The sequence below is a fragment of the Stegodyphus dumicola genome, chromosome 7 (genome assembly GCF_044657685.1).
Source record: "Stegodyphus dumicola isolate Sdum_Otavi_A_Nest chromosome 7, ASM4465768v1".
Classification (NCBI taxonomy): Eukaryota; Metazoa; Arthropoda; class Arachnida; order Araneae; family Eresidae; genus Stegodyphus; species Stegodyphus dumicola.
In genome coordinates, this window is record NC_140774.1 from 163145574 (window position 1) to 163155921 (window position 10348).

Sequence of the window (10348 nt, forward strand, 5' to 3'; positions counted from 1 at the left end):
TAATTCATATATTTGAATTAAATACATATTTACTTACCGGCCCGAAACTTTCTTAACACGTTCATCGCGGCGCCGCTCTCTGGGGACCGACAGTGAACTTTCCGTGTAGCCGGCGTTGGTCCCTGGGGACCGGCACTGGAATTTTCGTTTGCCTGGCGTCGTTTCACAGGACCGACAGTATAAGTTAATAAACATAGTGTCAATGAAATGTGATCAAATTTAGCTTTAATGAAATGTATTGAAACATTCTAAACAATAATACGGCTTAGCTTTAAGGTTTAGCTCGCTGCTTTCTGAACTTAAAGGACAGCAAATTCGGCGCCGAACTCAGCGTGTTAATTGGAAAGCCACCGCTCGGCCTTAAAAACGCAGAGCAGTTTGATTTAAATAATACTTGATAACACTATTCTATAACGTTCTTTGTACGTTAAAGTATATATAGCACAAGAGTGTGCAAGGAAACTGATAATTAACAAATTTATTTAATATTTTTCGTATAATGAGGATAATTTCAAACTGTAAACATAATTCTAAAAATCCATGACATCATCGAATTGAGACCTGTTTCGATGTCAGATGTCTATGAGATATATCTCGTAATCAAATCTGAAATTTTTTGAAATTTAACAACTAATTTTTCGAGGTATTTCACAGTCCAATCTGTATAAGTTTCATTTATTTGTTTAAATGTTAGTAAAGTATTATCACAGATTTTCATAAAAAAGTGTGTGAGAGATAAATGATAAAATTGATGGATAGAAATGAAGGGAATATTATGCATTTGTTCAGAAACATAAACGTAGTATTTGTGAGATTTCTCGCATAGCCAAGTTATAATTGTTTTGTTAAATTCTTTTTTTTCATATTTAATTCTTTTAAATTAATTTCTCAAAGTTTGTCATAATTTATGTGACTCAACTAGGTACGAAAAATTGATTCGGAATGTAAAAGAAATATATGTATTCTGTAAAATTATTTTTTGTAAAGTTTAATTTTTTTTTAATTAACAAGGTCTGTAACCAATGTTTGCACTTATTTAATGCACGGAGTTCCAAGCAATTTCACTCATCATCATACAAGCTGCAATAAACACAAAAACACAACTCTGAAAATGAAATATCCTAACAAGGATTGTAAATCCAAAGGCATATAATTAGTCTCCTCTGTATGCTCAGATCATTCAATATGATTTCTCTCACAGCTTATAGATTTTCAGATGAGTTACTCACGTTCGTTTTTAATGGTAATCAAAATAATGTAAAACTGCAATTAAAAAGATTAAAATTTCGACAAATTGACTAAATAAAAAATATATTCGCTGGTCGCTTAAAATTGCTTCAACGGTACCTAGTTCCAAATTGCAAGACGGGTATTCCACACACGGATAATCGAGAATTAGTATAACATTCTACAGCAAAATAATGCAAATTCCTGGTTTTTTTCATATAATGCATTCATGCTGTCAGATTTATTATGTCTAATCTTATAATATTATTGTAAAATTACTGCCGGTAGAAATCATTCCTTGAAAATGAAGGCCCCTTGCCACCTTCTTGATGCCTAATTTCAAATGGATAATTCAAACGTGGCCAAAGGAGAAATATTAAAATTTTCAAAAATTCGTGTTTACGGTTTTTTAATACCTAGATTTACCACTGCTAACTAATATTATGATATAATAATATATTAATAATTAGTCAAATGAAATTTATGTGGCTTCGTGTCAACCACTTGGTATTTTTAACGCTGTGTTTGAGCAAAAACAGAATATTGTTTATTTAAGCTATAATAAACATCCTACAGTAACTTTTAGTTATTGTACATTGTTTTTTATCAGCACTTACGAGCTGAAGTTTCGTCTTATTAAACTATCCATATTGATGTTTTTCATGATCCTATATTGTTTTTGTATATAAATAATGGAAATTGCAATTGGGATGATCAGTTCCATAAAACTCTCAGTATTCTGCAATCCTAACCACATGACCAATGGTGCCCCAAACATACAAGAAACAAACAGGTATTTACAAGTAGGAATGAATTTCGAAACGTTTGCTCGAACAAAACTCAAAACAAAATAAAACAAAAGGGTCGAATCAAAATGTTAATGTTTCATAAAAATGTGCAGGATAATGTTAGATGTAAAGCCTGTTTTCGTTTCCCTGGCAGACGTACTAGGAAGTTTCATAAATAAAAGTTTTCTCTTTTGGTGGGATAGTGGCTGTGACCTATACATCGAGCATTCATTGCTGGACAGTAAGTGTATAATTACAGATAGATAGATATAAGTAATTAATAGAGTATTTGACATATATAAACTCATCATTCAGATCTTCGAAAGTGTTCAAATAGTAAAAACACGATACCGTATGCTTTCACCACTTCACTTATGATGTATACTATGCCCATATGAGGTACTTCTCCCTGTTAGAGTTAACTAAATCTTAGCTATTGAAATATAGCATTTTCAAATTCTTTCCATTTGAATTTAACATGAATAATATTACTCTGATCTCTCTCTTTCTTTCCTGTTTGTTTCTTACTTCTAGCCATCTATATCCAGTTCTATATCTTCTACTTGTGCCTCTGATATTTAATGTAACGGCATTTTGCTTTAGAGTAAATAGATTTAAAATAATTAAAAATTACATTCCTATTTTCAAAATACTTTTATTAATATTTCAAGGTAAACATTTTGATATTCGTCAAATGGAACTCGAACCTAAAATTTAATTTTTATTAAATCTTTAATCTATTTCCAGCACTATGCATAAAAATGCCCTTTCTTGTTAAAATAACGAAACTGATTTCAGATTTACTAGTAATGAATCAAATTGCAAATTGCTTAGATGACATTTTTCAGCTCTCAGAATACATTCCATTTAACTATGCAGTAAATCGAATGATTGTTTGCAGTTAACAATATGTAAAAAGCTGTTTGGGGCAGGTCGAGAAACAGGTGGTTTACATCTGGAGGAAACGAATGTTTGACAATGTCTATATACTATATATAAACTAATAATTAGAAACTTCCGCGTAATGCCCTTATGAAATAATTCACAGTATATTAGAAAAGTACGAGAAACAGACGCATATTTTTTCCAATGAAAAAAATCGAAAAATTATGTGCTTACTAAAATCAAAAATCTCAGGCGAACAACACATAAGGCCTTGTAAAGGCCTTATGTGTTGTTCCTTATAAGTTATGTGAATTTCCTTATAAGGCCTATTAAATTATACACACTTTTTGCTGCTGATCATTTAAATTTATTTCTTCGAATTGCTCTTTCAAACTTGAATACCCGATTCCTAAAAGAAAGTTGCTGATTTTGAAATTACGTATACTGCACAATTTTGGTCGTGCGTTTATGAATTTTTTCTAATTTTATTTCTTTATTAGCGGAAGTACCCGATGTCAATTAAGTTAGATTGAAAGCAATGTATCTAACAACAGAGAGAACGATACCGTTGTAATCCTTCTCTAACGATGTAAAAAATACGATTCATAGTTATACATTTTTCAGTCTGGTGCGATAGTCGATTCAATGTCGCAAAATATTTATCATAACTGATTAGAAATCAATAACGCAAACAAACAAACAAACACACAAACAAACATTCTTATTTATATATATAGGTTATGTAAAATTTACAAATTTTTTTTATTAACAAAATGTACGATGTGCAAGGAAGCAGTAGCAACACTTTTCGAAATAAAACAATTCTATCTCCAACGCCCGAGACTGTTACCACTAGGAAAAATGAGTGCGAAAATTAGAACTTTCAGAATTTTTAATTAGTATTTTGGCTCATGAAAGTGGTTAAGATGAGAATAGTCGAAATGGCTTCCCTCGAATTTTCGGAATCGGGAATAACGTATTTAATGTTTGGGAAAGCTATTTTTATTTCATCTTTTATCTATTTTCGTATTTTAACAAACTCTAGGATTTGAAAGAGAGCAATGGTAACAACTTTCGAAATAAAGCAGATTTTCGTCTCCAGCTTGCGAGACTGTTGCCACTCGGAAAATGAGAAAGAAAATTATCGTTTTTCCGAGTTTTTAATTTATAGCTCTGATTTTAGCTACTTTTTTTTTTTTTTTTTTTTTTTTTTTTGGAGAAAAGTGACGTCGACCTAATTGTAGAAAGTTTGGTGGTGATAGCTATAGTAGTGACCGAGTTATGAGAGGACAAACACACAAACTTTCTTCTTTATATACTATATAGATAACAAGTATGAAACTTTCCCAAATGTAAGTATACGAACCGCGAGACTGTATTAAAATTTGGATTTACTTATTTGTCAAAAAAGAATTTTTTTAAAAATTTGACATCGCCAAAACATGAATATTTTCGTGATTTAAAAACATTTCGATAACTGGAAGTATATTACTACAAGCAACGATTGCAAAAATAAAGGTCGTGTAGGGACTTTTAAGCCGGATAAAGGATGTTGGTGTACATATACGTGAGCATATACATATACGGTTGGTACAGCTAACCTGCAATATAAAGAGAGAAGCAAGCCTACTCTTTAGAAAATTTCAATATTCTTCGGCTAATCGTTTTTGAGTTATGCGAGATACATACACACATATATTATATCTACATACATACAGAGAACACGAAAAATCCCTTTTGAATGCATTATAAAATATATTATGAAAAGGAAGATGTCTTTATTCTGTCCGTATGAGATGTCGCACAAAAATCATCCAAATGGATTCAGATATGGACAAAATGGATATTTCCACTGAAAAGTGATATTTAAAAATTTTCGTAATTATAATACTTCCTTTATATTGTAAAATGCAGTAATAAAATATTACCTAAATGGGAAATCTTAAAAAGATGAGAATTAGTACCAGAATTCCACAGCTATACTTTTAAGAAGTGGTCGTAAAAAAAAGTGGTTCGCTGAGAACTTCGTTCTAAAAGTTCAAGCAATAACTAAAACATTTTCGAATAAATTGTGTGTGAAAACTGTATGTCCCGTCGTTGAAAAGTAGTGGACTGTAAATTCACTTGATGTTCCCTCAGTGTAGAACCCAAGAAACCTCAGAGTCATAATGTTGACCGAAACTACTTTATTGGCTTTCAAACATTAAGTTGGCTGAGGAACGGCGAAGAACACTTTGAAATCTCCGACTTCAGTAGCGGCTCACCAAGTAAACTCAGGAGAACCTCTGCTTAGTTGAAACTCACCGCAACTTAAAAGCTCTAAACCCGAGCTTTACGATCCTAACAAATTTGTGTCTGCGCCTCTCCTCGGTACAAAGAGAGAAATACAATTTGCGTAACATAGAACTAAAATATTTAATCCTTTGCGGCGCACTGTACGTTAAAGTCGGAATTTCAGCAAGAAACGTTGTATTCAGTCTATTTAGTCCTAAATATGTATACAGGTAAAATGTTGTAAAAATTGCACTTACCGTTTTAATTCTGTGGGTGTTCCATGAGGTGGAACACTGCGCCGCCAGAGCTTTTAAAAGTGCGACTAAGCGAGCATTGCAGTGAAGCACGAAAATGAGTAGAAGCGTTTGCATAAGAATGAACAAACTCTGTATTATGGCTGTATACATGGTTTCCTGGATATACACAATATTCTTGAATATATATGGATAAATACATATCTATATACACAAGTCCTATATACAAAAATGTTTATAAATTTTCCTATTTCTTAGCTTCGTGAAATTGTTCAAAGCAAGTCACACCTTTTTGATGGAAGCACAAACCAACTAAGATTAAGATAATTAACTACGATTAATATTAACAAAAAAGAAAAATAAGCTTATAATATATAGATACACGAAAAATATCTACACAATTATTGAAAATAAACGGGAATGAGACTAAAAAGACAGCAAATATTCGCGTAGGTCTAAGTAAAGATGAGTCAAGCTACTAATGAAATTCCCGCCTAAAAATTGCCCCCAAAAATTTCGAGATGCCAATATTAATGCTTTCATAACACAAAAACCACCTCGCCCCTCAATGCTGCTTTGTTTGAATTCATTCCCTCCCCAAAAAAAATCAACGGAAACAGAAAACGAAAACAACGATGTTGTCTCCTAAGAGCACAGATGTTCTGATTAGTAACAGCATGAGATTGCTAAAGGCGCAGTGTTCTCGCTAATGGAACACCTGGATTTATTCAATGATTCTGCGTATGATTTTTGTATGAAAGATTAAAAAAATAATTTGGAGTACCGCCAGCAAAATTATGCCAATTTTTCTCCAAATAAAATTTTTATATCATTAAAAAAATAGAGAAAATTACTTAAAAAAATGGATTTTAATAACACATAATAAATTAAAGTTATGTGTCTTCTTGTGATATGCTGCTATCTACGGTTTAAAAAGAAAAGTTCAAAGTATATTATAAAAGCATTTTTATCTATTTACGGTTGAATTTAGAGGCTTTCGAAGCGATTCAATTTGGGTGTTCCATGTAGTGGCACACTGAGACACAAAAGCTTAACCATATTTTAGAATCATTTATAAAAATATATAAAAGTAAAGTTAAATATAAAATATTCGTTTCAAAGCGATCGTTGACGATTCCATATCTCTTTAGTCTTCCGTTGATGCGGTCATCTTAGAGAGACATTGTGAAAAACCTATATTTACTTATTTTTTCAAAAACATCGGTCATCTGAGGATGGTAATCGACAAGAGGATTTATTGTACCTATATTTTCTTTTTGTAAAATTCTGCGTTTACATTTTCTAGATCTAAATTTAAATTTGATCTTTCTCAAAAAAATAGTGTGAAAATGAATGCATTTCCGTTAATAATCTATTCCGTTAATAACTCTATCTGGCTGCATTGGTCCAGAGTTAAAGTCGTTGAACGCTGGTAGCTAGACCCAGCACAAAAACACGCTGCTTGAGAATTTTGTGGTTTTTCTAATGTGTAATGTGCGTACGAAACTTTTCCTGAGAAAGTCCTCCCCAAACGCTTCCCTCCCCTTAGGAAAAGAGCCCTAACGTGCTCTTCCAATAATCCAATAAATATAAATACGGTACTGAAATATTACGTAGTTCAATCTGACTTGCGTAATCACAACTAACGAATCGCAACATCCAAAGGATACTTATATAAAAGGATTACTTTGAAGAAGCTGAAGGAAAAAGAACAAAACAAGTCTTAATTTTATTCAAAGAACATAATATTAGAAATTTCAGACATGCATAAACCTTTTAAATATATTTAATCTAAAGTAAATGCTCCTTTTCCCTTTTTTAATTTTTTAAAAATATATTGTTCATGAAGAACTGCCAATACAACTTTATGAAAGCACTTAATTAAATAATAACTTTTAATAGTTAAGTAAATAAATTTAAAATTCTCTTAAAATAAAAAATAAAAAACTGCGTAGTACTCCCATACGTATCATTAATTTTCTACTTCCTTTCAACTTTTCAATGCAAGAGTTCCTTCTTGGATTTTTAGCAAAAAATTATTAATGAAAGGAAATATATAAAAATATTCCTCATTCTTACTCGCACCTAGAATTCATTACTCGAATACGCAGCAGCACCTTTTAAAAGTAGAAAAAATATATCTGCAGAATAATCGTCATGCGATTATTTTATTTACTCTCTTTTATAGGAATATATTTTCCACGACGATATTTTTAAACTGCGAAGTTTTGGAACCGCTTTCTGTTCTTCGTCCATGTTTTGTACCACGATTGTTTTCTTCGATGATGTTTTAGACTTACGATATGTTTTCCTGCCTTCTTTTCTCCCACATGTTTTCTACAACGAAATTTCCGTCCGCGATGTCTTCGTCGGACCTCCTAGAATTCACTCGCAAGCAAGCGAAGTAATCGTTCCATTTAGACTCTTGTCCTTCGACAAAATAATACCTGGCCCATTATGGATTTATGCAAATGTACAGAGACGTATAAGATTATGAGGTTCATTTAAAAATGACTTTTCAGTCCACTTTCATATTAGTTTGATTACCATTAAAAACGAACATGAGAAAGGTGTCTAAAATTTTGCGTCTTATAATTAGGAATTTTTGAATAAGATTACAATCAATTTTTTTTTTCTTATGGTTGGCACTTGCCTATGTCGGCATCGTCCTGCCCTAAGGCCAGATCGGTAGTCTCTTTATCATGGAGGCGCCTAGTAGGCGGGCCATCATTGCCTCCTATGAAGGGACAGACAATTTTACATCCATGCCCTCTCCGGGATTCGAACCCGAGCCCTTCGGTGTCGCACTCAGTTTTCCCTAACCACCATAACGCTAAAAAAGTCTTGCAGCTACAGATTTGATTTTATTCTCGACTTATCATTATAGTCGTTAGAATATTTTATTCTCACAATTAAATATTGTTTTTTTTTTTTTTTTTTTTTAGCTTGTACAACGATGATTCAAATTTTAGTGTTTTTCCAGCATCAAAGCGGTGCGCACATTGATTACAGACATGTTGTTTAAAAAAATAAAATTTACGAAAAAAAAATGCAGATCAATTTTTTAACAGTGGGAATCAATTTTTCGTAACTATTTCAGTAGTGTCAGTTAGGTCAGACTTGTAGAGATTAATATTAAAATATTAAAACTGAGACTCGGTCTTTCAGAAAGCCTCACAAGTACTTTCTCTCTTTCCATAACAATGTATGTTATTGTCGTTATGATTGATCAATACCAGTATTGATCACCGATAATTTTTAAGAAAATCTGTGATAACTCTTTACCGACTTTTAAACAAAGGAATGAAGCTTATACAGGGTGAGCTGTCAAGTACTTCAGAAACTGTGTTCTTAAACGTTTAAAAATATTTCATATCTTTTAATGAAATACATCTGACACTGAAGCATGTCTCCATTCGATGATGCCACCGATGCTTGAAATTATATTCACAGTTTCAGCATGTTTATAATAAAAATTGTAACCAATGTGCTACTCACTAGTTTTCTCATATACTCCAGCGCTTTATGTACTTTAAAATTACAAACGGCTACAACTGTGTCTCTGTTCACCTTGTTTATTTAATCAAACTACTTTGTCTTTAACTGACAGAGTGTTGGCTTTATAGTAATATATACTTCTCACACTTCTGCTGCTTTGTTTTGTGTTTAAAATGTTTCTTCAGTTTTATTTGGACCGTAAACGCTTCAAGAAAGTAATTCAGAAATCTGATTTAGAATGTGCGTGTTGGTGATTGACTGATTCAGATGCTTGATTATTTTCTGATTAGATCTCATTTGCGTCTGCAAGAAGTGCCAATAATTAGGTAATAAATCTATGCAAACTTTTCGTCAGAACTCGTTGGTATGCAAGTAAATAAAATGCTTACACAAATGAATAAAATACTCCTCATATTACCATTTCGACGTTTCATATACAGATAATTTGACTAAAACCTGATAATAATTTATATTTTCTCTCTCATTGTAATGTTTCTTTATACTTTTATAAAAGTTCTTCCAAATAAATGTTTCCACAAAATTATTACAATAGGTTCTCAAGCATTACCCTCTTAACCTTCTAAAACCGGGCCGAAATTCTCATATTATAGCTTTCAGACCAGCGCGATCCGAAACAGTTTTGCCCCCTCTTTGACATTTTCCTAATGAGAAAAGTCGTTAGTTCCCCTCATGGATGAAGTAAAATTTACATGTTTGTCGGACGCCTACGTCCCATAGTAGTGGAGTTGCTAGATTTGCAATTTTTTCGATGATTATTTTGCTTTCATATTTAAATGAAAGCAAAATTCTAAATAAATAGTGCATAAATAAATGTGCAGTACTGGATGCATATCCAGTGCACACTTTATTTAGAACAAAATGTATGCAATGTTTATATTTCATTCATTATTTCTAATCAATCTCGTAAATAATTTGTGAATTTTTTAACTTTGTTTTCACTCTTCATTTATATTCGCGTTCGCGTATTTTCGTATTAGCAATTAGAAAGCGAGAACAAAATTTAACAAAATATAGTAAATACAGACTAGATCTGTAAGTCTGCAGGCCGGAATGCAATTTTTAATAACATATTTTCTTTAATAAAATAATGGTAATGACTAATTTAATGAAATAATAATAGTAATATTTATTACCATTAGATGATTAGAATGAGATTCAATACAATTAGATTTTGAGATGAACTTGCAGCAATAATAAAGCTTTACATAACAATAACAGAGATTTAAATCTGCTTTTTTCGATAATTTTGTTATTATAATATAAAAATCAAAATCCGAGATACATTGGTTGCGTTTAATAATTAATTTTAACAAATATTACATTGGACTATCAGGCAAAGAAGGTATATCTTTAACGAGAATTTTTCTTTGTAAAATTGGCTTTTGTTTATGTTAGCCGAGA